This window comes from Aethalodelphis obliquidens, unplaced genomic scaffold (genome assembly GCF_003676395.1).
Source record: "Aethalodelphis obliquidens isolate GAN/ISIS:26980383/991018 unplaced genomic scaffold, ASM367639v1 scaffold38, whole genome shotgun sequence".
Taxonomy (NCBI): Eukaryota; Metazoa; Chordata; class Mammalia; order Artiodactyla; family Delphinidae; genus Aethalodelphis; species Aethalodelphis obliquidens.
In genome coordinates this window covers 18,995,258-19,022,249 of record NW_020837982.1, presented here as the reverse complement: position 1 = coordinate 19,022,249, position 26,992 = coordinate 18,995,258, and the positions used below count along the sequence as shown (strand labels likewise).

The following is a 26,992-nucleotide window of genomic DNA, read 5'->3' as shown; positions in this document are numbered from 1 at the left end:
CACCGCCATCATCTCCAGAAATTATTCATCTTCCCAAACTGACACTCTGTCCCCATCAAACCCTCACTCCCCACCCCTCCCCCAGCCCCCGAGAACCACCCTTCCACTTCCTGCCTGTGTGGATTGGGACTCTAGGTGTCTTACGTAAGTGGGATCGTGCAGTACTTGTCCTTTTGTGCCGGGCTTGTTTCACTCGGCAAAATGGCTTCAGCTTCACGGGTGTTGGAGCCCGTGTCTGAATCTCCTTTCTTTCCAGGCTGAATGATATTATTCCGTTGCATGCATAGACCACACTTTGTTCATCTGTGGACAGACATTTGCTTGCTTCCACCTTTTGGCTGCTGTGAATTGTGCTGCTCTGAACATCTGTGGGCAGGTACATGTGGGAGGCACCTGTCTTCCCAGGGCCTGCCTCTGAAGGGCCCCCGGAAGTGTGGGTGCCGCCATCGTAGGACAAGCACACGCTCTGGCATCAGGTGTGGCCTGTGTTTGCAACGTGCGTCCCACGCCCGGGCTGGGAGAGCATACCCGGATTTGCAGCTCATTCATCCTGCAGGCGCCCGGCTGAGCTGAGAAGGTTTCTGAGGCAGAACCACCTGTGCCTGCCACTCTTCTTCCTAAAAAGGCACCGCGTTCAAAGAGCTTCTCCAGAAGAAAGGCAAAGAATCTGTTCACCTTGAAACCTCATCGCTTATGGTCCTTAAAATCATGCACACGTAATATTTATGTAACTGTGTTCACGTGACACATAAAGGCTTCCAAGCTGCCTGGTGCGTTCAGGGGCAGAGAAGGAGGGAGAAGACGTGAAGATCTGCTGTGCCTTGTCTGTCCACAGCCCAGCAGTCCGAGACCAGCTGGGGGACGGGCACTGACCACTCAGCGGCTGCACAGCGTGGGCCTCCACTCTCGCACACCAGCAGGATTTTCACTGCCTCCTGGAAAGCAAAGCCAGCCAGTGGAGAGGCAGATGTTGGCTCAGGACAGAGACAAGCTTTCAAATGACTAGAGAAGTGACCTTGAGAGGTGGTGAGCCCCGTGTCCCCAGAGGTATGCAAGTAGAGACTAAAAGACCATTGGTGAGGGATACTATGACAGGCAGAGAACGGGGGGTGGTTCTTGGAGGACTCGGTGGCCCAGCAGTGTTGATGCTTCTGAAGGAATGGTGTTCGCCACGCTGCCTTGACTCTACAGAGCCTTGGGAGGCAGCATCCACCCGGACAACAGCAGAGCAAATAACGGCACGAGCTGCTGCACGAGGGCCCTGTAGGGAGGGCCTCCGAGGCCTGTGCTCCTGGCAGGAGGGCTGTGTTAAGAACGTGGATTCTGGAGCCCAGGAATCTGGGTCCAACCCCTTCGTGAGGCAGGACGGGACCCAGGTGGAGGATGTTTTGATGGAGGTGACAGTGAGCCTTTCCCACAGCCGGGAAGGAAGGGCCTCCACTCTAGACAGTCCTGTCCTACTTGAACCATCACCACCACTGTCATCATCCCTGTGGGAGTCTGCTGTGTGCCAAATACTATTTCAGTAACTCACTGAATCCTCCCCAGCCCTCCATTCTAAGGAAATGGAGGCCCAGAGAGGTTCATTAACTTGCCTAAGGTCACACAGCGGATCAGTGGTAAAATCCAGTAAAGCTGGGATTTGTGGGGGCTCCAGCTCTGCGTGCCTGTGCGCAAGCCGGCTGCCTGCAGCCCCCACCTCCGCTGTGATGGGACCCACAGCCCTTCGAGCCCTCTGCCAGAGACACCTCCTTGACCACAGGCTGCGTCAGTGATGAGTCACCTCCTTCATTCCAAGGAGGAGCTGGTTCCGGCCTGGTTACCGCTGGGGTCCGCCCGCAGACCTCTGCAGCCTGTCTCCTCCCAGAGCCCCTCGCCAGTTGTCGTCACCCGCCTTTCCGCAAGCCCTCTCTTCGGGAGCTCCCGAGTTTACACACACACACGCTATGGTTATTTCTTAGATTGCCTGCTTCCTGGCGACATCGTGGGGGACGGTGACCGGATGAGTCTGAGGCTCACCCCGGGAGGAGCACCTGGGGCAGGCACCCCCATCTGGAGGGCCAGCTCGGGCTTTGCCTACATCAGGCATGAGCAAGCGAGGGATGTACGCTCTGGCAGTAGCCTGGGTCTTCAGTGACCTTCAGGTCAGGGGCAGCCTCCCAGCTCTGACACTTGAACAGGCCACGTTCCTTCCTTGGGCCTCAGTTTCCCCCCCGGACCTCTCAGGGGTGGATGCGGTTAATGCTCGCCCACACCCGCCGGGTCCCTTTCGTCAGACCCATGCGTCGCCCGAGCTACCGTGTGTGCTCACCTGCAGGGCTCACTCCTGCACCCTGGCCTGGGCTCCTGGGGCGGAGCCGCTGAACTGTGGGTGGCCCCCCATCCACCCCTGTCCTCAGCTAGTGACTGACGAGGGCTGGAGTTGAAAGCCCAGGTCCCACCTCCTTCCCCGAGATGGAATTTATGCCCTGAGCCACCTGCAGCATCCAGCTGGGGTGGGGCTTCTCCTGAATAAACCACTCACACCAGTACTTGTCGGTGGGCTCCTTCCAGAATCAGCCCCCCACAGAGCTTGAGCCCACCTGACGTGACCCTGTAATAGAAGCTTCCTTATTGCTTATCTCGGAAAGCACCTGTGGTTAATAGGCTCTGGTGTTTACCTGCCGTTCTGGAGGAGAGGCCATGCCCCTTCCCGAGGGGCACCGCGTGGCTCTAACGAAGCGGGAGAACCAGCAACACCGGCAAAGCCCGTTTAAAGCACTTGGTTTTAGGGATCAAACTCACCTGCTTCTAGCAGTGGCTGGCATTGGAAAGTCCCTTGTCTCTCGATATCCCAAATAAGGCAGAAGGAAACTGGGCTTGAATGTTGAGCACAAGAGCCTGCTCATTGCCTGCGCAATATCTAATCTCCCCTTCTCTCAAGGTGACCAGGTGAGCAGCTAAGACTACCTTTCCCGCTTCCCTAGCAAACAGGTTGGCTAATGACATACAAGCAGAAGTTGTTGGGCAGGACTTCCAATAAAGCTCCTAAAGAGCTCGTGTGTGCTTCTCTTATTTTCTTCCTTTTTCTGCCTGCCTGGAACGTATACGTGATGGCTGGCCCTCCAGAGGCCATTTTGTGACCTTGAGGGAGGAGCCAAACTCTAACTATGGCAGAACAGAAAGAGGATTGAGGGTTCCCGATGATGCTCTAGAATTATCACACCTGTCCTGGGAGTCCCTGACTTCTTTGATCTGTGAGAATAAACCTCTATTTTATCTAAGCCCCTATTTCCCAGGTCTCTGCTACTTATAGCTAAATACAGTTTCTAACTAGTATAGATGTTACCACACATCTACAGTTTGTTTTTTTGTTTTTTTGTTTTTGTTTTTTTTTGCGGTACGCAGGCCTCTCACTGTTGTGGCCTCTTCCGTTGCGGAGCACAGGCTCCGGATGCGCAGGCTCAGCGGCCATGGCTCACGGGTCCAGCCGCTCCGCGGCACGTGGGATCTTCCCGGACCGAGGCACGAACTCACGTCCCCTGCATCGGCAGGCGGACTCTCAACCACTGCACCACCAGGGAAGCCCATGTCTACAGTTTTGATCCGAAGTGAAACAGGGTTCTCTCTTCCCAGTCTCTCCTTCACCAGGCCCTTCACCTGGCCCTGCTCACAGAGACTTGACTAGAAGGAGCAGGTGACCGCTCACATCACCGAGAAAACTACACCAACCCTGCGGCCCAGGACTGCTTAAGACAATCGGAGAATTGCACCTTCTAGCCTAGGGCCAGAGTGGGGACTTCCTGGTTCTGCACAGAAAAGGGGGAAACGAAAGTGGACACAATCCAGGGCTTTACCATCTCCATCTAATGAATGACAGTGACAGAGAGTCAAAGTGCCGGAGCGGCACTGTTCATAATAGTGGGAAAAACCCTGGGAACAGCCACATGCCCACGAGCAGTAAGATGGGTCACTTGTGTGTCTTCACCCGGTGGGCACGACGTCACTGAACGTCTGCTGCTGCTCGCGGAAACACACCTCTTGCAGGCGTGGCGTCCAGAGAAGACACTGGATACGGGTGACTGTCGGCTGTGTGATTTCATTCTGAACATGAAGTTCAAAACCCGGCAAAACCGATGTGCGGGTGGGAAATCAGGATGGCCGTTACCCTTGGGAAAGGCAGTAGTGGGGCGAAGGGGGCTCTGGGCTGTGGTCCCACAAGCATGGTCACTTTTGAGATTCAGTGAGCTGTATAATTACGATTTGTGCAAATGTCTGCGTGTGGGTTGAACTTACAGAGAATTGGTGGTGATGGACCCAGAGGAGGGAGGTGACCTAGTTTGGCAGATGTAACACAAAGCAGGCTCAACACGTGGTGGGGTCTCAATAAGTGGCATTACGACCCGAGTGGAACTTTCGGTGGAAAGGGCTGGGTGCTCCCTAAGGTGTAGGTCAGCTTTTTTTTTTTTTTTTTTGCTGCACCGCGTGGCATGCAGATCTTAGTTCCCTGACCAGGGATCGAACCCTCACCACCTGCAGTGGAAGCTCAGGGTCTTAACCACTGGACCGCCAGGGAAATCCCAACGTGGGTCAGCTTTGAAAAGGAGCCTCGCTCAGGAGAGGGGCCGTCGCTGTGGCACTTGGGGCGCCGTGGCCAGTGCAAGGTGGCGGGGGTGGATGGTATGTGCCTGGGCAGGCAGCCTAGACCCCCCCCCACACAAACAGCACTGGCGGTCCTTCCCAGCCCCCCACCTGAGAGGCCCAGCTTGTCTGTGGGTGATGGGGCCGGGGCAGTGGCAGGAAACCCCGTGTAGTACGCATCCTACATCCTACGCACGGCTCTACTATACACCTTAGGTCTCTTTACGATAATTGCCTAAGGTAGTTATTACCATTGCAATCAGAGTGTTAATCAGGGTTCTTTTGGTTGCAAGTGAAGAAAATCAACTCAAACGGGCTTAACGAGAGAGTAAGAGAGAGAAGGAAGGGGAGAAGGGGAAGGGGGAAGGGGGGAGGGGAGAAGGGGGGAAAGGAGGCGTCCACATAGATCCACCCCACAATTCGTAGCGGCTATGCGGTTTCCCATATTGTGAACATACTATCATTTATTCTCCTTTTGATAGAAATCTGAATTGTTACCAACTTGACGGAAGGCCGCGTGTGTGGACCTTTGCACAGCAGGGCAGATACTCCTCCCGGGCTGCTTCTCACAGCGGGCATCTGGGACAGAGGGGAGCACGCGCGCGGATCCTGTAACTCGGTGGGTGTGCCAGTGCCCACCGGTAGCTCTGCACCGTGAGGCTTTCACCCCAGGGCTCTCTCCCCACATCCTTGGTGATGTCCGAGTTTGCTTATCAGTCTGCACCAACCTGGTGGGCCCGTGGCATCTTGTCCATTTGCTCCTGCTTCTCTGCTCCCGGGTCACGTGTGCTCTCGTGTGTGTCTGACGGCCGGGGGCATTTGCGCACGTCGCCTCTTGGTGTCCTTTCCCGCATTGCGATTTGTTTGCCTGTTTCTTGCTGATTTGTACAGCCTTTTTACGTAGTGGATGTTAACCCTCTGTCCTGGTTGACTGGTTACTGACGTTTTCTTAGTTGATCATCTCACTTCCAGCCCTGTTGACGGGGGTTTGTGCGTTTGTTTTGCCCTGTGTTTGGCCTTTGGGAGCGTTTCACGCTCACGTAATCAGATGTGTCATTCTTTCCCTCTGTCATTTCTGGTTTCTGTATTAGGAATCCCCACTCTTAGGCTACATTCTTGGCCTCCCGCTTCAGACTGGCCTGCCATTCTCTCTAGGTTGACTCGCCCACATCCCATTCTCTCTGGCCCTTCATGGAAAGCCAGGTGGCCATTCTCTTCCCCCTGTTCCACAAGAGCAAACTCCAAGCACCCCGTCCAGGACCCTCCACCCTCCCGTCCACTTCTCTGACCCACCTTGGGGTCCACCTCTCACTTTCCTCCTCTCTGGAGCCTCAGAGCCCAGCCCGGTCGCCCCTCCCTGACCTGACAGCAAAGCTCAACACACCTGCTCACCAGCACCGCCCAGCCTGGGCCAGGAGTCAGCATGCAAGGTCATTATTTCTCCAGAAGGGAGTCATCGGGTTGTCCAGATGATTCGGGAATGATCTAGAATCACCTGTGGCTTTGCCCCAGGTCTGCCCTGCTGGTGCCTCCTTCCTGCCTTCTCAGCCCGAACTCCCCCGTGTCTGTCCCGCTGCCCGTGATGGAACACTTCACCTACAGACCAGGCTTGTCACAAGCTTGCGGACAGGAGTCCAGAGAAGCATGCCGTGCGAGCTCCTGCAGCGGGCTCTGTGGTCCTCTCCTCCCCTGCTGGCCAGAGGCAGGGTGCGTAGGGAGCTCGGGCGGCCTTGCAAATATCTCCACGGATGGAGCAGCTGTAGGAAAAAGGTCGCTGTCAATGAACCACATCCCGCCGGGTCGGCTCCCAGGCCGGGACCTGGCAGCCTCCTCGTTGCTCCTGGCTCCCGGGACCATGCCCGGAGCTCCTGGTGCCCGTGCCAGGGTGGCCTGCGTGGCCAGGAGCAGCGGTTCCCCTCCATGCCCTCTGTGGGCTCCGGAAGACCCCGCCCTGCAGGTGGCAGGCAGGGGGCCCCTGCAGCCATGGCCAGTCTGGTCCTCACCTTCCCCTCCTGTTTTCATTGGCAAAGGGCCCCAGCCGATGTGGTGGGGAGCCCCCTCTCAGGTGCGCCGGCGGGTGCCTGGTTCCCAGCTGCTTGGCAGCCGGCTCAGGTCAGCGCACATTTCTGCAGCATCCACTGTATCTTCTTGGTTCCCGTGGGAGATCTTGCGGAGTGCCTGCTTTTATTTCTTCTATGACCCCGACCCTTGCTTCTGCTTTGCCGAGTGCCTGCTATATGCTGGGCTCTCTTCTACGGGCTAGGGATGCAGCCTTGAGCAAAGATGTCACTTTGTGTCCTCCCGGAAGCCGGCAACAAGACGAGCTAGAAATGCAAGGAACATTGGGGGACCCCCCTGCAGTAAGTGGGAAGGGGGCCTGAGCAAGCAGGGGGCGGCCCCAGCCCACAGAGGAGTCTGTGGGAGGGCCAGCAGGGGCCTCGGCCAGGCCAGCGGTGCAGCTGGAGGCTGTCGGCTGACAGCACTTCTTGTGGCAGCGTCTCTGGAAGGGGCATTGCCTGCGCAGCACACCCCACCCCGGCTGCCACGGCAAGATGGTGTGCAGCTGATATCCTCCCAGGTTGCAGGGGGCAGACAGCATACCAGCCGCATCCTCCTTCTGGTATAGAGGCCGGTGCCAGCGTCCGGAAGGAAGAAGCCACCCGTCCTCCCTCCTTTGCTCCCTGCTGCTAAGGACAGGGATGTGGTGGTGAACCATCTCGAGCCTCGTGGCAAGACAAACGCCCTAGGGGTGGCCGGAGAGGAGCCGGGGCCCAGCGACTGCCGAGCAGAGTCTCCACGCCAGCCCTGCACAGCCTCCCTCCAGACCAGGTGCAGGAGAGGTGGATGCTGTCTGTTTCAGCCACTGGTGTTACAGGTGACAGACCCTATATCCTAAATATAGGGATCGCATTCTTTTTTTAAAAAAAATTTAATTAATTAATTTATGGCTGCATTGGGTCTTTGTTGTTGGGTCTTCGTTGCTGCACGTGGGCTTTCTCTAGTTGCGGTCAGCGGGGGCCACTCTCCGTTGTGGTGCGCGGGCTTCTCACTGCGGTGGCCTCTCCCGTTGCAGAGCTCAGGCTCCAGGCATGCAGGCTTCAGTAGTTGTGGCTCGCAGGCTCTAGAGCGCAGGCTCAGTAGTTGTGGCGCATAGGCCCAGTTGCTCCGCGGCATGTGGGATCTTCCCGGACCAGGGCTCGAACCTGTGTCCCCTGCATTTGCAGGCGGATTCTCAACCACTGTGCCACCAGGGAAGTCCCAGGGATCCCATTCTTTTTGTCCACAACAGGACTCTGTCCAACAGACAGTGGCTGGAAAAGATCCCATCAGCCCCCAAGCCCCAGCCCTTAGCACGGAAGCTTAGTTGGGGGGAGGGAGGACGAGGGTGGAACTCCTTTGGGGCACACGATGACGTTTTCTATTGGTAAAATATACATAATGTAAAATTTGCCACTTTAACCGTTGTAAGTGTTTAGTTCAGTGGCATTAAGTACATTCATGTTGTCGGGCAGCCATCACCACCATCATCTCCAGAACTTTCTCATCTTCTAGGCTGAAACTCTGCCCCCGTTACGCCCTCACTCCCACCCTGCCCCCAGCCCCTGTGACCCGCCCTTCTACTTCCTGTCTCTGGATTGGGACTCTAGGGGCCTCCTATGAGTGGAATCATACTGCGTTTGTCCTTCCATGTCTTGCTTATTTCAGTAACGTCCTCAGGGTTCATCCATGTTCTAGCAGGTGTCAGTCTCCTTCCTTTTTAAGGCTGAGTAATATTCCATCGTGTGGATGGACCCTATTGTGTCGTCCATTCATTTGTCGGTGACACTTGGGTGGTTTCTGTCTTCGGCTGACTGATGCCGCTGTGCACATGGGTGTACAAGTATCTCTTTGAGTCCCTGCTCTCTTTTCTTTTGGGTGTATTTATACCTGTAAGTGGAATCGCTATATAACAGGTTAATTCTACACATGACCTTTTAACTCGTTTTTAACTTACTTGGAGCCTGAGCCCTGACAGGGCCGGGTCCCTCCCACACCAGCTGGGAGGTGGTCAGTCCTGTCCTCTGGGGCCGAGCCGGGCCAGAGCCCTGGGCGCCGTGGCCCAGGAGGCCTGAGGCATGTGGCTTTCTTGGGCCGGGGTCCAAGGCCCCGTCTCCAGGGCTGGGGGGCTTGGCATGGGGACCCCTAAGAAACGCTTTTGCCCATGACGGTGTAGCTGCCACCAGGAGGGCCGCCCGGGAGGGTCGGTGACCCGGGGCCGAGATGCAGCTCCAGCCACTAGCTCTCCAGAGGCCGAGCGGTCAGGGCCAGCGTGGCCGCCGCAAACCACCCCAAGCTGGACGCCCTTCAGGCGGACCGGGGGACTCCTCGGGAACGAGGGCGCTAGGCCTCCCCTCCTGAGTCACGGGAAGGGCACGGGCTGAGCCCAGAGGCCCCGGTCTTCCTCCTGGGGCCTCACCTGGCTCCCAGGTGAGTCCCACCTGCCAGACCCTGGGTGGGGGCTCTCTTTGGGGGTAAAGCCCCTGCCGCGTCCCCCAGAGGAGGGGGAGACACGCGGGTGGGCAGGGAGGGGCCGGGGGAGCCCTCAGGCAGGACCCCCGGCTGACTGCTGGGAGGCTGCTCTCAGAGGAAGTTGCGAAATCTTCCTTGGGACTAATTTGGGTTTTGGTTCGGGGCCAACCAGGCCTCTCTTTATGGCTCTGACAACGTTCCCGGCGGTAGACATTCCTTCCGTGACGTGGCTTCATGAACACGAGACTCCCGGGTTCCTCACCCCTTCCTGGGGGGCCGCCTGCTCAGCCTCTCCGAAAGCCTTCGCACTGGGGAGGGAACGACTGCCAACACACGGGACAAAGGGCTGATTCCCCTCCTGTACCAGTAACGGTCTCGCCACGGGGCGCTCGGTCAGGGGGGCCTGGTCCCAAGCCCTCTTCGCGGTGGCTCCCCGGGTGCTCATGGAGGAGGAGGCCTGGGGTGCCGCGTGGGCAGCAGAGCCAGAGCTGGACCCCGAGGGAAGCAGTGCCCTGGCCTCCCTGTGCTGCCCTCACGTCAGTCCTAATGACCGACAGGCGGTGACAAATGGCGGAAAACAGACCAAGGACACAGACGATGCACAGAAGGAAAGAACGCCAAATGGGTACCCCTGCATTCAAGGGAAGCAGCGAGGCCCAGTTGGGACATGCCGGACTGGCTCATGTCTTAATGGCTTCCAGGGAGTCCGCAGCCAGGGAGCCTGGGGCAGGTGCCCCGCGTGGCGGGCGTGGCGGGCGTGGCGGGCGTGGTGGGTGTGGCGGTGGTATAACCTTTCTGGAATGCCGAGACGCCTGCCACCAGGCAGGACCCGCCAAATGCCCTTAAACGCCAGCAGTGTCCCCCCAGTCCTCCCACCTTAGAATCTCCCCGAAGAGCCTGCTCAGAGGCGCGCGCGGCAGAGATGAAGGGATAAAGCATTGCTTACGCAGGCGAAAAATACACAAATTAAAAGGAAATCGTGGGCAGGCTGCTGGGGAGCCATGCAAAGGGATGCTTTGGAGGGAATTTTTGTTACACAGGAAAATGCTCATGATATAATGTTACACGAAAAGACCAGGATACACAACTGTGTGTGTTTAGGGAAAGAGGGTACGTGATTGCTTGCGAGCCAGGCGTTGAGCGGGTGAACGGGGCGCCTTCCTGAGGACTAAGGCACCAGGTACCAGGGCCGGGAGACCCGCTTCCCTGCCTTGTGAACGGCTGAGATCTCTGTCGTGTACACGTATTATTATTATTATTTTGCGCGGCATGTGCGACCTTAGTTCCCCAACCAGGGCTGGAGAACCCATGCCCCTGTAGTGGAAGCGTGGAGTCTTAACCACTGGGCCGCCAGGGAAGTCCCTACATGAATTATTTTAAAAGTTTCTGTTCTGAAATAATTCCAAACCTACAGAAAATTATTAAGAGTAAAAAAAAAAAAGAACTTCCGGGGCTTCCCTGGTGGCGCAGTGGTTAAGAATCAGCCTGCCAATGCAGAGGACACGGGTTCGAGCCCTGGTCTGGGAAGATCCCACATGCCGCAGAGCAACTAAGCCCATGTGCCACAACTACTGAGCCTGCAAGCCACAACTGCTGAGCCTGTGTGTCACAACTACTGAGGCCCGTGCTCCACAACAAGAGAAGCCACGGCAGTGAGAAGCCCTCACACTGCAGTGAAGAGTAGCCCCGTTTGCCTCAACTGGAGAAAGCCAGTGTGCAGCAATGAAGACCCATTGCAGCCCAAAAAAAAAAAAAAAAACTTCCGTGACACCCTTCACCTTGGGTCACCGTGGTCAGCGTTTGATCACGTTTGTTTTCTCACTCACACTTTGTGCTAATGTGGAGTTATACGATGCCGCACGTTGTGCTTTACGTTATATGCATCATACGTGATGATTACACGCGGTGATGTATCACGTGTGCACGTTTACCGAGGTGTTTTTGTGAGCCACTCGCTGGTGAACTGCAGACCGCATGTCCTTCACCCTGATGACTTCAGGGCGATCCCCTAGGGTCCTGAGATCAAGGGCGTTCTCTTCCCCACAGCACAGTGATGGAATTCACAAAGTTAGCGCAAATAAGTCTGGTATACAGTCCATATTCAGACTCTGTCACTGGCCCAATAACGGCCCTTTAAAGCCCTTCGCCCCACTCCCGTCTCCCAGCCAAACCAGGGTCACATCTATTTCACTTCCTTTAATCCTGGAAGCGGTTCTCAGCCTTTCTTCGTTTTCCATGACTATAGACAGTTGCTTTGTATAAAGTCTGTCTTCGGGTCTGTCTGGTGTTTTCTGGTGATTAGATTCACGCCGTGTGTCTCGGGGACATCGCCGCAGCGACCCCGCAGGGGAGTGAGCCTGAGCTAGGAGGCTGAGCGTCCTTGCCTGCAATAAAAATCCTTGTACTAGTGTCGTTTGTACACGTGCAAATGTCCCTGCAGGATAAATTCCTAGGAGGGAGTTTTTAGGTCAAAAGGCACGTGCATGAAAAAAATGGGACTCCCCTGGCGGTCCAGTGGTTAGGATTTGGTGCCTCCACTGCAGGGGCCACGTGTCTGATCCCTGGTCGGGGAACTAAGATTCCACATGCCACCTGGCGTGGCCAAAAAAAAAAAGTGCACTCCCACCAGCAATGTGTGAGGGCTTGTGCTCCACACCAACACCAGCAGTGTCATCACTGCCAACCCAGAGGTGAGAAATGGAGTTGGACTGTACTTCCAATTTGCACTTCTATTTTGAATAAGACTAAACATCTTTTCAGAAGTTTGAGACTCAGTTGTATTTCCTGTTCTGTGGGCTGTCTGGTCACATTCGTGCTTACTTTTCTGTTGCAATTTTTGTTTGTCTTATTGGCTTGTGGAAACTCTTTACTATTACGGAAAGGTGAGTCTCGAACAGAAGGACGCAAGGATGGCAGCAGAGGGGGAACGTTCTTCCCTGAGGCTGCCCGTGAGTTGTTTCCTAAATCTCTGGCCAGACATGTTCTTGCCACTTATTCTTTTGCTCCTGTGAGCCAAGTACACCCCCTGCTTGTTTTGTTTTGGCTTCATTCACCAGAGTGGAGTTCAGTGATTTAACGAACTGTGATGTGTCTGCCTTCTCCCCCCCACAAGGTAGAGGTCCCAGGAAGGGTCTGAGGGGGTGTTCTCCCTCCTGGACTCCCTGCTTCCTCTGCTGCCCCCTGATTCCCAGGTCCCAGGTGCCTGGAGACCCCACCAAGCATCTGCAGCTTCCTGTGTCCCATCCCCTCGTCCTGGCCGGGGCTGCTGCTCTCTTTACTTAGGAGGTGGTGGCAGGGCCTGGGCTCAGAGATGGTTTGTGCTTCCGGCTCTGGGAATGTGGATGGCGGGTGCCCCTTGATGACTGTACCCCAGAATCTCAAGGTCAGAGCCCATGGGTCTCAGGGAGCCTGGGGCTGGCTGCCTCTGTGGATGGAGGAGATGCAGTGGCCAGAGGTTGGCTTTCACGGGGAAGGACTGGCCGCCCCTTAAAGGCTTCGTGGGAAAGCTTGGTGCTGGCTTGGAGGAGGCGTGACTCTTCGCGGGAACCACCCCGCCTTACGTGGCCACTGCGTAGCCCATCCAGGCCTCCCCTGAGCGCTTTCTCTGTGACACCCCTCCCCTGGGGAAGTGCAGAACTCACCCATCAGCCCCAGAGTGGGGCGGCCAGCAGCCAAGGCCTGGTGGGAATTGGCGGGTCAGTATCCTGACAGCCAGTGGGCTGGTGACTGGGGGCTCCTGCAGGCGGGGGAGCCCACCGGGGCTCCTTCCCTTCCACTCACCTACAGTTTTCCGGATCCCCTCCACCCAAGCCACCCGCCCTCAGAACCTGTCTCAGGCTAGGGGACCGCAGAGCCAGAGGAGCTCGCGCAGGAGCCCTGGTTCTCCCCCTACCCGCCCGAGCCACGAGGTGTAATCCGACGCTCCTGACCCGTAAATTCCGCAGAATCGGAACCAGCCCCTTCTTGCTCGTTGCTGGCCCCCAGCCCTGGTAGGAGGCACCTGGTGGGTGGTGTTGGGCTGGGGCTCCTGCAGAGAAGTTGGCGGGGGTGGGGGGGGCCCCTGGGGGACTGAGGCCTTTCCCCAGGTGAGCTGGCCACAGGAGTCGGGCGGCCGTTCTGCAGGGCTGAGTTCTGTCTGCAGCAATCCCGCCAAACCGGCTGGAACCTGTCTGGCTGGGTGCAAGGCCCCTGGGACCTCGGTCCTCCCACTCAGGGGCCGTGGCGTCAGGCAAGGCCCACAGAGGCATTTCCACTGCTGGGCCCCTCCCTGGACAGAGCCCCCCTCCAGATCTGCCTGGGGGCCATACCCTGGGACGGCCTAGTTCTTCTACAAACCCAGAATGGACTCTAGAGTTTGCTGGTCGTCACTGAACACATCCAGTACGCTGGACACCAGGCTGGGGATGAGGACACAATGATGGGTAGCAGGATGTCATGGGGTTTCTGGCCTCCTAGGGGAGCCCAGCCTGGATCGTGTGTCCCGTTCTCAAAGCCTCCAGTGCTGGGCAGGGAATGAGTGGGCAGCTCTGAGGGCCGAGGACAGAGGGGCCGGTGTGGGGGCAGATGGGAAGGTGGCTCAAAGAGGGCGGCCTGCAAAGACTAGTTTGGGCCCGGCGGAGGCGAGTGCCAAGGCCCTGAGGCAGGAAAGAGCAGGCATTTTGAGACCCCAAAGGGAGACCGGAGGGGAGAGAAGTGAGGCAGGGGGGGAAGCGGGGAGTGGGGGGGGGCGTGCAGGTGGAGCCTGGGGGCCCACCAGGAGTGCTTCTGGGTGTGCTGTGAGCGGAAGCGGATGGGGAGCCAGGCTGTGACCGTTCTTGAGACGCAGGCCCTGGGAGGGGTGTGGGCATGAACAGGCTTCACACAGCTGCCCTCTGCCCACTTCACAGTCGAGGAAACTGAGGCTTGGAGACAGGAGGGAATTTCCCCAGTTCCCCCAGCAGCACCCTGCAGCCCCCTGATGCCAGGCTGTTCTCTGCCTCCCCCGACGTCTTGATGCGGGCCTCACGTGGCCAGGGCATCTGTGTCCCCAAGGGGGGGGACGGAGGAGGGAGGGGTTTGCCCACACGAGCCCCGGCCTGCAGCCCTGCCCCACCGTGTTCCGTGTTCTCACGGCTTGGCTTGATCAGTGTGCTGTCCGTGCTGGCCAGGAAGCAAGAACACGCAAGGACAGGGGACCGCCGGGCCGCGGAGCCGACCAGCAGATAAAGGAGTGCACGCGGAGGCGTCCTCCTCTGCTGATCAAGGTCCGACCCCACTCACGAGGCCGGGTGACGGGACCTTGGGTCTGACCTCACCTCCTCCCGGTACTCTCTTGTATGGGCCTTCCTGACCCCTTCGGCCTCCAGGCTCCCAACTGGAATGAGAGGATCCTTAGAGATCCTTCCAGCAAGCAGGGGCTGAAGCCCGGCCAGTGGCTCCTGGCCCCTCGCCCGTCAGCCCCACGGGGTGCCTCCCACCGAGGCCCCGGCAGCTGGGCTTCCGTGGGGCTGGGACCCCTGTCGTGGCCCCCGGGGCTGGTGCGTCCTACCCCAGGGAGAAGGCCGAGAGCAAGGGTCTCTTTCACTAAGGAAGCTCCTGTCCCCTCCAGACCTCAGTTTCCCCTGCAGTGAGGGGTGGATGAGGGGTCTGGGAGGCTGGGATGCATTCCCAGAATCCCTTGGAGTCCCGGGACCGCCCACGCCCTTTGTCCCGCGATCCTGAGAAAGGCCAGGCTGATGAGGCTGTGGGTGGGAGGAGGGGCCTGGCCGCTCAGCTGCGCTGTCGGGGCCCCGGAGGTGGGGGGCAGCGGCCTGGGCTCCGGGCCGCCAGGGCACCACCCTCCTGGCATTTCAGCGATGCCGCGACGCGCCGGCCACCGAGGGCGGCCACAGTCTTATTTTGCAAGGTTTCCCGGAAAGAATGCCAAGTGGTGTAGGAGGGGAGGCGTGGCTGCCCTGGGCCCACCCCCAGCTGGGTCCCTCTGAAGCTCGCTCCTGAGCAGCGCTATTGTACCTTCTCCCTGGAGGATGGGACCCGCTGGCGTCGTTTCTGGGCTCATCCCATCTAGCGGGTGGGGGGCACGGTGCAGGACCACTCCCCTCCCTACCACCTCCAGCCCGGCCTCTCCCCTAGGCCTAGGGATGCAGTTCAGCCTCCGTGCCTAAAATTCCACCCTCGAGGCACAGTTCTTGCCAGGTAAGGCATCACCTTGGGTGAAAAATGTAGGTTTCCCTACTGTGAAATGCAAGCAGGATGGAATCGAAACGGGCTCAAGGAAACCGGCCGCTTTGCTCCGACGCCAGGCTGCGAACACCCAGAAAAAGCTGCTTTAAACAAGCAAGCCTGACAGATGGAGCTGGTCCAGCCTAGGGCTGCCTTGCCCAAGGAGGGCCCTGAAGGATGCTCCCATGGGTTAGGGGAGCGAGGACCCCAGATGAGTTAGGGCGGTGTCCCGGGGCCTTCCGTCGGCTTCTGGTGCCATGAGGTATGGGTGTGGGGTAAACGGAAGCCCTGAGTGCCCCCGCCCCCCGTGGGACCTCAGCCACCTTTGCCCCACTGAGCACCGTCTTTCAAAGGGCGTCACTGTGGTCCTCCTCTCAGAGCTGCTGGGAGCAGGGGCCGAAGCCGGAGCCAGGGCCGGACACACGCTTGGTGCTCAGTAAACGCTGGTGATGCCATAAGTTGCACGTGGCCCCCAAGCCCGTTTGACCCCCGAGCCCTTTTCCATGGGGCGCGCCCAACGGTGCTTGGCAGTGGGATGACCCCCTTGCAAGAGGGTGAACTCCCCGTCGGTGGGTGAGGCAGGTCACCAGGGTCTGGCTGGAATGGCCTCTGGTGGCGGAGGGGGAGGCTGCAGTGGCTGGGGACCCAGGCAAGGCCATGGGAGCCGGGTGGGCCCCTTCCCACACGGTCCGAGCCCACCACGCTCAGAAAATATCCACACTTCCTCTGAGGGCTGCCCCTGGTCTGGGCCTGCTGGGAAGGCAGCCAAAGACCTGGCAGGCGGGGCTCACGGCGGGGCTGTTCAGTAGCATCCCTGTCGCTGTGACACTGGGGTCAGGAGGAAAGCAGGAACTTGGGAGAGACGTTCAGGAATCCTTTTTGTTTTTCCTTAGTGTTAGACCCTTCTGTTCTTTAGTATGTCAGCAACCATTATCTCCCTTCAATGCCCGGAGACTCATTCTCTGACTCTTTCTATATGTGTGTGTGTGTATGTGTATATATATATATATATATATATATATATATATATATATATAAATAATTATATAGTTTTTTCATAATTGGTTGCACTGCGTCTTAGTTGTGGCAGGCGGGCTCCTTAGTTGTGGCAGGCGAACTCTTAGTTGCGGCATGCATGTGGGATCTAGTTCCCTGACCAGGGATGGAACCCAGGCCCCCTGCATTGGGAGCGTGGAGTCTTACCCCCTGAGCCACCAGGGATGTCCCCAGTATACATATATATATATATTTAAAATAGTTATTATTTTTTTTAATTTTCAAAAAAATTAAAAAAAATTTATTTTTGGCTGCGTTGGGTCTTCGTTGCTGCACGCGGGCTTTCTCTAGTTGCGGTGAGCGGGGGCTACTCTTTGTTGCAGTGCGCGGGCTTCTCATGGCAGTGGCTTCTCTTGTTGTGGAGCACGGGCTCTAGGCACGTGGGCTGCAGTCGTTGTGGCCCGTGGACTCTAGAGCGCAGGCTCAGTAGTTGTGGCGCATGGGCTTGGTTGCGCCGAGGCATGTGGGATCTTCCCGGACCAGGGGTCGACCCTGTGTCCGCTGAATTGGCAGGCAGGTTCTTATCCACTGCACCACCAGGGAAGTCCTATATATATATATCTTTTCCCATTTTTTTTATTGTGGTGAAATTACACAATATAAAATTTACCATCTTAGCCATTTTTATTATTTTTTTAATATTTTTTCTTAGCCATTTTTAAGTGTACAGTTCAGTGGCCTTAATAAACACGTCCACATCATCGTGCAACCGTCAGCCCCATCCACCTCCAGAACTTTTTCCTCCTCGGAAACTGGAACTCTGTACCCATTACAACTCCCCCATCACCACTCCTCCCCAGCCCCTGGCACCCACCATTCTGCTTTCTGTCTCTCTGGGTTGGGCTCCTCTAGGAACTGCATGTGAGTGGGATCATACAGTATGTGTCTTTATGTGACGGGGGAAGCCCTATATTTTCAAAATATATTGATTAGCACTAAAAAATTATGAAACCTTTCGGACATCCATAACAAATATCGACGTTCTCACCCCTTGGACTTAACAAATGGTCTTCTTTCCAAAACAAAATTAGACTACACATCAGAGATGAGTTGATAAGTCAAATGTATTCCATCCATATAACGGAAAATCATTCAGCCTCAAAAAGAAAGGAAGCACTGACACATGCTACAACGTGGATGAACGTTGAACACATTATACTAAGTGAAAGAAGCCAGTCACAGAAGGCCACACAGCACGTGATTCCACACGTGCGAAGTGTCCGGAATAGGCAAATGCATCGAGACAGAAAGCGGATGAGTAGTGTCTGGGCGTGGGGGTGTGTGGGGAGCCTGAGCAATGGCCGCTTAACGGGTCCAGGCTTTCCTTTTGGGGTGAAGAAAATGCTGTAAATTTCGATCAGGGTGAGAGGTGCGCAAATCTGTGAACAGAATCAGAGGAGGGAATTCTGTCACGTGTGACTTACACCTCAGTGAAGACACGTGTCAGTTTGCTGGGGCTTCTGGACAAAGCCCCGCACGCTGCGCGGCTTCAACACCGCAACCTCCTGTCCCCCGTCTGGAGGCCGGAGCCCACCCAGGTGTCGCAGGGCTGGTCCTGCTGCGGCCGTGACGGGAGGAGCCTCCCCAGTCTCGCCCCCGGGACTGCAGACGGCCGTCTTCTCTGACGCGTGTCTGTCTCTGTGTCCAAATTTCCCCTTTTTCAAAGGGCACCTGTTATGTTGGATTAGGGCGCCACCTTAATGACCTCGTTTTAACCTCATGAGTCCTGTAAAGGCCCCGTCTCCAAGTAAGGAGACATTATCACCCTTCCCGGCACGTGGTTATTGACACAGAGGCCAGGAGGATTGAGGGCCGGGACACCCGGAGGAACCGGCCTGGGGTCCTGGTCGAGGCCCTCACGAACTGTGCAACTTGGGGAAGTCACGTCCTGACGGAGGAAGGCTGTTGGCCCCTGGCAAGAGGCCAAGTCGGCAGCATCTGCTCCGTCCAGCCCAGCCCAGCCGAGCCCAGCGTCCGCCCGCGGATTGCCGAGTGAACACGTGTGGAATAAGCGTCTCACGGCTCATGGTATAAATCCTCCCTCATTGATGACAGTCAGTCACTGGACCGCTCTCCAGGCCAGGCCCCCTGCTCAGTGCTTTACTCCCGACCCTCCCTGCGGGACCCCATTGTCCAGGAGTGGGCTCACCACCCCCCCCAGAGGTGGGGGCCCAGCCTGGCAGGGGTGGTGCCTCCCCAAGGCCGCTGCTCAAAGGAGCAGCAAGATTGAAGCCAGGCTCCAGAGCCTGTGCTGCTTTTTTCAGAGTTACTCATTTAAAAAACTCGTAACTTCCACACCGTAAAGCGCATAGATCTGGTGTGTAGCTCACATGCGCGTGGCACCCAGATGGGGACCCAGCGTCTTCTTTGAGCTCTGTCCTTGCTGTTGGTTCACCAGCATTTATCCTGACCCCTCCCTTTGCAGGTGAGGAAGTGAGACCTACGGTGTCACAGCAAGAGCAGGACAGTGCTGGGACTCAAGCCCCATGTTCTCTGGGGCCACCATGTGCTCCGTCTGGGTAGGACCTGGGCTCACTGTGATGCCGAGAGCTGTCTGCTAGGGGCTGTGCTGGCTGTGAGTTCCGGCTCCCTGTGCACTAGCTCTGCGAAAGGGGGCAGGTGTCCCAGGCCTCCACTTCCCCGTATGCAGAAGGGGCATGATGACAGCACGTCCTCCTCAGGGGTGTCAGAAGGGCTAGAACATGCCTGCGTTGGGGAAGTGTTACACACATGATTTTATTTATTTAATTAATTAATTTATTTTTTTGTGGTACGCGGGCCTCTCACTGCTGTGGCCTCTCCCGTTGCGGAACACAGGCTCCGGACGTGCAGGCTCAGCGGCCATGGCTCACGGGCCCAGCCGCTCCGTGGCATGTGGGATCTTCCCGGACCGGGGCACGAACCCGTGTCCCCTGCATCGGCAGGCGGACTCTCAACCACTGCGCCACCAGGGAAGCCCACGCACATGATTTTATAACACGGGTTGTTTTTTATTTATTATTTTTTAAAATAAATTTATTTAGTATTTTATTTTTGGCTGCGTTGGGTCTTTGTCATTGAGTCTCCATTGCTGCACGCGGGCTTTCTCTGGTTGTGGCAAGCGGGGGCTGCTCTTCGTTCCGGTGCGTGGGCTTCTCATTGCAGTGGCCTCTCTTGTTGCGGAGCACGGGCTCTAGGCACGCGGGCTTCAGTAGTTGTGGCACACGGGCTCAGTAGTTGTGGCACGTGGGCTCAGTAGCTGTGGCCCACGGGCTTAGTTGCTCCGCGGCATGTGGGATCTTCCTGGACCAGGGCTCGAATCCGCGTCCCCTGCATTGGCAGACGGATTCTTAACCGCTGCGCTACCAGGGAAGCCCCACGGATTGTTTTTTACTCTCATTATAAAGTCTCAGCGTGTGGTGGAAAGATCAGATAACGATCTTTATTCCTGGAGCTGCCCAGACAGTCTTGGTTGGGGGGGCCTTCCCCCAGCACCTCCCCGGCTGCCCTCTCGGCCTGGATGGTCCGACGGCCTCCACCTTCACCTCCGGGTGGGGTCAGGAAGGAATCCTGGGAGGTGGCTCACAATGAGCCGCATTCTTCGGAGAGGCTGCCCCATCCACAGTCCACCCCGCTGATGTACGCCTGGGGTGCAGCCAAGCGCACGCAGGGGCAGGTCTGCAGCCCCGTGACCCAGGGAGCCACACGCCTGCCCAGGCCTGCCAGGCGGCCCAGCTGAGGCCACCGCGGGTACGACTCCCAGCTGCGCCTCTTTCCTTGGCTGCGTGACTCTGAGCTTCAGGGTCCCCATCCTGAACCGCAGGCCAGTCCCCTGGAGAGGCCACACCTGAGGTCAGCCCCGAGGTTGGGCAGGGCAGGAAGTGGAGGCCTGAGGCTGAGGGGAGAGCTGTCACGTGGGAGGTGTGCCCGCAGCCTCGCCAGCTGCTGGCTCTGGGACCAGCCGGGCCCCTCCAGGCCAGGCCCGCTGCACACCCTAGGCACCTGGGCCAGTGACCTCCCACCCCTCCCGCTCCCTCAGAGCCAGGACCCCTCCCTCCAGGCCGTTGGGGGTGGTGACAGCGTGCCCTGCTCCCCTGGGCCATCCGGTCACTCCAGGAGCCTCCGAGCCTCTCCCACGGCCCAGGCGGTTTTAGAAGGAAACTTGGGGAGGGGGTGTCGTACGGAAGGAAGCAAGTTGCACAACAGCTCCGTCCGCACAGAGCAGACCGTCCGGTACGGGAGGCATGAGATTTCAGAGTGAGGTGCCGACCCATGAGGGTGAGAAGGGCCCTGGGAGCCGTTCCAGGCAGAGAGAGGGGTGGGGCAAAGGTCCTGGGGGAGGGAGTGTCGGGCGTTTGGGGGGGCAGACAGCAGGCCTCTGCCCACCGCTGAGGACAGGGCTTACCTGTCCCGTTCTTAGGGCCTTGGGGGCCCCTCCACTAGTGATGTACGGCTATGCCATCCGCTGTTTTTAGAGAGGACGTTCTTCCTAAGATGGAACCAAAGCCTCTCCCCTCGACGTGAAACCTCAGCCTCCCTTCTAGGCCCCCTGGACCCAGAGCAAGCTGGCTCCTGCCGCCACCTCCTCACCGGCTCCAAGGTGACCATCGTGGTGGGGAAGTGAATGGAACACCCGGTGACCTAAAGCATCTACCCATGAACCCAAGACAAACCAGATGGGCCTGTTTTATCAGCCTCGGACGCAGTGAGAGGAGCCAAACTCTGGAAGAGCAACTGGACCCAGGGCAGCGAGGGGAGGCTGGGGAACTGGTCTGAGCGCTCCGGACGGGGACTGGAGGGCTTTCAGTCAGCCTGTGGGGGAGGGGAAACAGGTGGACGGTACTAGTGAGGGTGTTCAAGTGAGTGCCCAGTAACTGAGAGGAGAGAAGGGAGCTTGGGGATCGAGTGAACCTTTGCTGTGCTTATGGTCTGTCTCTGTGACTAGCGTATAAGCTCCATGAGGGCAAGGGTTGTGTCTGTCTGGTCCGTGCCTGTATCCCCAGGGCCTGGCTACAGTAGGTGCTCAGTACGTGTTTGTTGAATGAATGAATGACTCCTGTGGGCTGTGAACCCTGGTGCTACCCAGCTCTCTGAAGGGAAGGCCAGTTCTGCTGGGGAATTGCTGTGTGACCTCAGGTCAGGATCTTGCCCTCTCTGGGTTCAGTGTACTAATCTGTAAAACAGGGGACTGGACCAGAGGGTCTCCAAGGGTCCCTCTGGCCTAAGGCTCTGAGGCTTCCTGCGTCTGTTACTCACCCCAGCTGACCCCCCATTCACCCATCGCCTCAATCCCCCAACCCTCCCCCAGCCCCCCCAGCTCACCTGTAAACAAAAGGCTTTCAGGCAGTACCTTGGTGGGCTGTGGGGGCTGTGTCTTGGAGCAAAGACTCTTCGAAGGCCAAAGGCAAGGGGCCCCCAGGAGCCACGCCAAGGCAGACTGGTGGCTGCAATGTGTGGAGGGGACGCAAAGGAGTGTACTCTGGGGCCTCCAAGCCTGGACTCTGCTGCTGGCCCACCCTTGGCCTTCTCACCCTATGCCTTGGGCTCGGGAGCTGGAGGGGGTGCTTGGACCTACGTGCTTCTCACGGGGACCTGCAGGAACCAGGGAATTGAGAAGCTGGTGATGATTGTGACCTCTAACCCCCAAACCCTGACTCCTGACCTCCAGTATCCAACACTCCCACATACATGCACACATATGTACACTCAGTGGACACGCACACAGTTACAGACACTAACATACACTCACACGGACGCACAGACACACCCGAGACGCCCATACATACAATAGACATACAAGCAAACACAGCTGAACAGAGCAGACACACACACACATGTGCGCACCTGTACACACATGGTATAAACACACAGGCAGTCCCACAGAAACACAGATATGTAGGCATTGGGGCCAGCCAGCCAGGGCACCTGCCCACAGACACATAAACACAGAGGATCATCTCACACGCATACAACAGAGACACAGATGTGCACATCTGCACGATGCGCCCTCACACTCACGGTTGTGGACCCACGGATGAACGTGCCAATACTCATGTAGGTACACAGCATGGCCATGCCTGTGTACACTCTGAAAGACGGCCAGACCCACCCAGACGTGCACAGACACGGACACCCGAGGGGATGCCGGATCCATCACTCACACGCATGCGCGCACACACATGCACAGTGACCTGCCCAACAGAGGGTCAGCACCGGCCCCGTGGGCCCCGAGCAGACCTCCGTCCCAGCCTGGCCGCGTGCAGGGCCGAGGCCGGGAAAGTGGCAGCTCCCCAGCCCCCACCCCGGGGAGCTGGCGGTCCTCCAGGCCCAGGAGCAGAGGGGGCCAAGGTGGGGCGGCCCCGCTGACGCCCGGGTTGCCTGCCTCTTGGCACCCAAGCCCTCTTCTCCTTGGCTGTGTGACCCTGGAGGCCTTCTCCCCACGGCCGAGTGGGTCCTAGAAATTTGGGTAGCAGCCTGGATTTCGATTTCTTTTGGAGAATGAGAAGATCTGTCGGGACTGGTTCCAGGTCCCGTAGGACATTTCAGAAGGACGGTGGGCACCAGCCCACCTCTCCCCCTTGCCCTGGGGCTGCAGCACTGGGAGTCTGTGCACCCAGACCTTATTCTCCTGCGTGTGTGTGCGTGTACATCCATTCACCTATGTGCACACACCTTCTCAGTGATATTTTTACAAAAATGGGCTCGTTCAGCAAAAACTGTATGAGACCAGACACAGATTTCCCCTTTAATATATCATGTGTACGTTCTTATGCTAAAAAATATCTACCTTCAGGAATTCCCCAGCCGTCCAGTGGTTAGGACTCCGAGCTTTCACCGCCCGGGCCTGGGTTTGATCCCTGGTTGGGAAACTGTCCTGGAAGCCGAGGGGTGGGGCCATAAAAAAAAAGAAAAAAAAACGGAAATACCTACCTTCTGGCTCTTTAAAATACTACTACATTTTGAAACAATTTAGATTTGCAGCAAAGAGAGCACAAAGGGCTCCTGTCCACGCTTTACCCAGCTTCCCTGAATGTGAATGTCTTACTTAACCGTGGCACATTTGCCGAAACTAAAAAATTAACATCAGTGAATTATTATTATTTAAAAAAATATTTATTTATTTATTTATTTGGCTGTGTTGGGTCTTAGTTGCGGTACATGGGCTCTTCGTTGTGGCACGCGGGCTCTCTAGTTGTGGCATGCTGGCTCTAGAGTGCACGGGCTTAGTTGCCCTGCAGCATGTGGGATCTTAGGTCCCCAAACAGGGGTCGAACCCATGTCCCTGGCAGTGGAAGGTAGATTCTTAACCACTGAACCACCAGGGAAGTCCCAACATTAGTAAATTATTGTTAACTAAACTAGGGGCTTTATTAGGATTTTGCAAGTTCTTCCACGACTGTCCTTTTCCTGTTCCAAGACCCTGTCCAGGACCCCATACGGCATTCAGGCCAAGCTGTTACCTTTCCTCCTGTTTTGTGACCTTGACAATTTTGAAGGGCACCGCTCAGGCGTCTTGTAGAATGTGGGTCCATTGGGTTTGTCTGATGTTTTTCTCACGATGAGACTGCGGTAATGGTTTTGTGGGGGAGACCCTTCTCGGGGCATCCCATCCGGGTACCTGACGTCCACATGATTTATCACTGCTGGTGTCCAGGGGCGGAGCATCTGCTGGGCTTCTCCACTGTAAACTACTGTTGTTGCATTCCTGCTCCATGCTCTGGATGTCAATCGTGAAGTCAAGCCACGCTCGAGGGAAGGGGGAGTATTGTGCGCGTTACCACGACCTGGTTTCAAATGACAGGGACAACACTCCATTGTATGGTTCTGTCGTCGTTTGTTGAGCTGGGACCCTAATGTCTTACACTTCTTCTGTTGCTTTCGGTTTTTCCTTTTACAAACAAAGCAGCAAAGAACAACGCTGGAGCTCAACCTCACATTCAACAAATATTTTCCAAGCAGCCTCTCTGTGGCAGGCGCGCGGCACACCCGGCAACAGTGTCCGCCTCTCTCTTTCATCTTGTTTTCCTAGAACAAATTCATGGGTTGGGATTGCAGGGTCAGAGATAAGCATATTTTTAAGGCTTTTGATAAGTGTCACTAAACAAACCTGCAGGAGAGTTGTACCAGTCTGTCTGTCCCCTGGATTGGCTTCCTTTTCGTTTTCAACCTTTATTATTATTATGAAAATAACTCACGTTTTTTTGAGATAACTGGAAGTTACCAAACATATTAAAGAATTATTATTTTTTTAGGTGTGATCATGGTATGTGGCTGTTCTAAAAAAATAGTCCTTGGGACTTGCCTGGTGGTACAGTGGTTAAGGCTCCATGCTCCCAATGCAGGGGCCCCAGGTTTGATCCCTGGTCGGGGAATTAGATCCCACATGCATGCCGCAGCTGGGAGTTCGCATGCCTCAACTGGGAGTTCGCATGCCTCAACTAAGGAGCCTGCGTGCTGCAACTAAGACCCAGTGCAACCAAATAAATAAATAAATGTTAAAACAAAAATTTTTAAAAAGAAATAGTCCTTATCTTTTAGAGACACACGTTGAAGTATTTTTGTTGTTGTTGTTGTGCAACTTCCTTTATCGCAATATTTTATTGCAGTGGTCTGGAACCAAACCCGCAATATCTCCAAGGTATGCCTGCGTATGATCTTTGCACACGTTGAAGTACTTACTGAAGAATGGTATGAGTTTGGGGTCTGCTCTAATATAATATGGGAGGGGAGGGGAGGGGAGGAGGGTGCCTGAAAAGAGGCTCTTCCTGAGCTGGACTGTTGAAGCTGGGGGTGGGGACACCAACCTTCATCACATGACTCTCTATAAAAACCAAAAGTTTGTTTTCAAAAATTTACACACATGATATAAATCAATAGCTTAGCTGAGAGTCCACGTTCTTGTCCCTCCCAGGGTTAATTTCAGCAGTTTGGTGTCTGCGCCTCTAGAACTTCTCTGTGCAAATACTGTGTATGTTGTCTCTGTATCCACTTAAGACAGGAGGGAGCTACCAAGACACACACCATTTTCCTACCAGCTTTTAAACTTCACCTTACGTTGCAGACGGCTGGCTGCTTCAACCCTCTCATTCTTTACTAGCTTCGCGGTGCTCCCCTGTATCAAAGAACCATCATTTATTTATCGGATCCTCCGGTGGTGGCCAGCTGGCATGTCTCCGCGGTTCTGCTCTTGAGAACAGGGACGCATCCTTGTGTGTAACATACCTTTGTGCACGTGAGCAACTCCACACCTATCTTTCTAGAGGGAATCACTAGGTCAAAGGGTGTGCATGCTTAAAATTTTAATCGAATGGCGAAATTGCCCTCCTGCCGGACTTTGTATGTCCAGTGCCTGTCATTCTCTTCAAGTGCATTTTTGAGGACTGTTGTCATTCGGTGTCTGCAGGAGTCAGAGCTGGAAGGGGCCTCCATGATCCTCTGATCTCCTTCCAGGGCAGCCGCACCTGAGCCCCGGGGAAGGGCGGGGCCCGCCTGCCCACAGCACCCTTGGCCGGGGTCGGGTAGGGCAGTGGTTATGGATATGCTGCCCACGTCTGAATTAGGCCTCACCGTTTACTGGTTGTACGACCTTGAATGCTGTCCTCGACCTTCCTGGGCCTCAGTTTCCTCACCTGTAAGCTGGGAGTAATACTAACCCCAGGCGGCAGTCAGGGAGGGGCTAGTAAGCTGCATTTGGACCATTTGGGGTGGCTTTGGGGGACAGCTGGGGGATGGGAGGTTAACAGTGACCCCCATCAGGCACCACTTGGCACTGCCAGAACTGCCTTCCAATGGTGGTAGTTGGGTTCAGTGCGCTTATATGTGATGGAACCTAGCATCCAGCCTAGGGCACACTGACAGTGCTCCATGACCATGGAACCCCGAGAGCCGACGTGATGGCTGACAGGGGCTAGACCAGGACCAGGGAGACCCACCTTCCTGAGAGACTGACCAGGACAGGGAGGCCCGACCGAGAGGAAAAGAGGGGACCCAAGGAAGAGGGCCGACCTGGCCCCCCGCTTGTTATTGTAAATAAAGTTTTATTGGAACACAGCCTCGCCCACGTACTTATGTATTGTCTATGAAGCCTCCACGGGACAACAGCAAGAGGGGGTTAACTTGCGACAGAGACCACGGAGCCTGCAAAGCCTAAAATACAAGCTCACCAACCCCGACATAGAGGTTCTAGGCATAATAAAAGCTGAAAGTTTCAGAGCAGTTACTGTTTCAGATACCAAACTAGACACGTCACATGTATTAATATATTTTGTCCTCACACAATAACCTATGAGTAGACACTGTTTGTGGCAGCCAGTCTCAAGGGGGCCCCCGGTGAAGCTCACGGAAAGGGGACTGAGGCCCTGGGGCAGTGCCCGGGGCTGGGGCAGCTGTGCTGACTCATAGAAGGCGGAGGGACTTTGAGACCCTGCTGGCTTCTGCCTCCCCCTCCTGGAGCACTTTGGGGATCCCTGAGCTGTGGGGAGAGCCTGGGCACCACCTCACTGGGCTCACACTAGACCCCCAGGCCAGGCCAGCAGGACGGAGCCGGGGCCCAGTCAGCCCGCACAACCTAGAGAGGCAATAAAGCAGCAGCCGGTGGCGCTGGGTCGGTGGGTGGTTTCGTGCAGCC

General features: G+C 56.4%; 1 long non-coding RNA gene across 1 annotated transcript; it reads left to right on the top strand.

The window, feature by feature from the left end:
• On the top strand, positions 1–26,415 carry LOC113633167 (uncharacterized). The gene is made up of 2 exons (XR_003438092.1): positions 1–2,144; positions 24,972–26,415. It is a non-coding gene; the product is annotated as an uncharacterized LOC113633167 (long non-coding RNA).
• Positions 26,416–26,992: the final 577 nt, after the last annotated feature.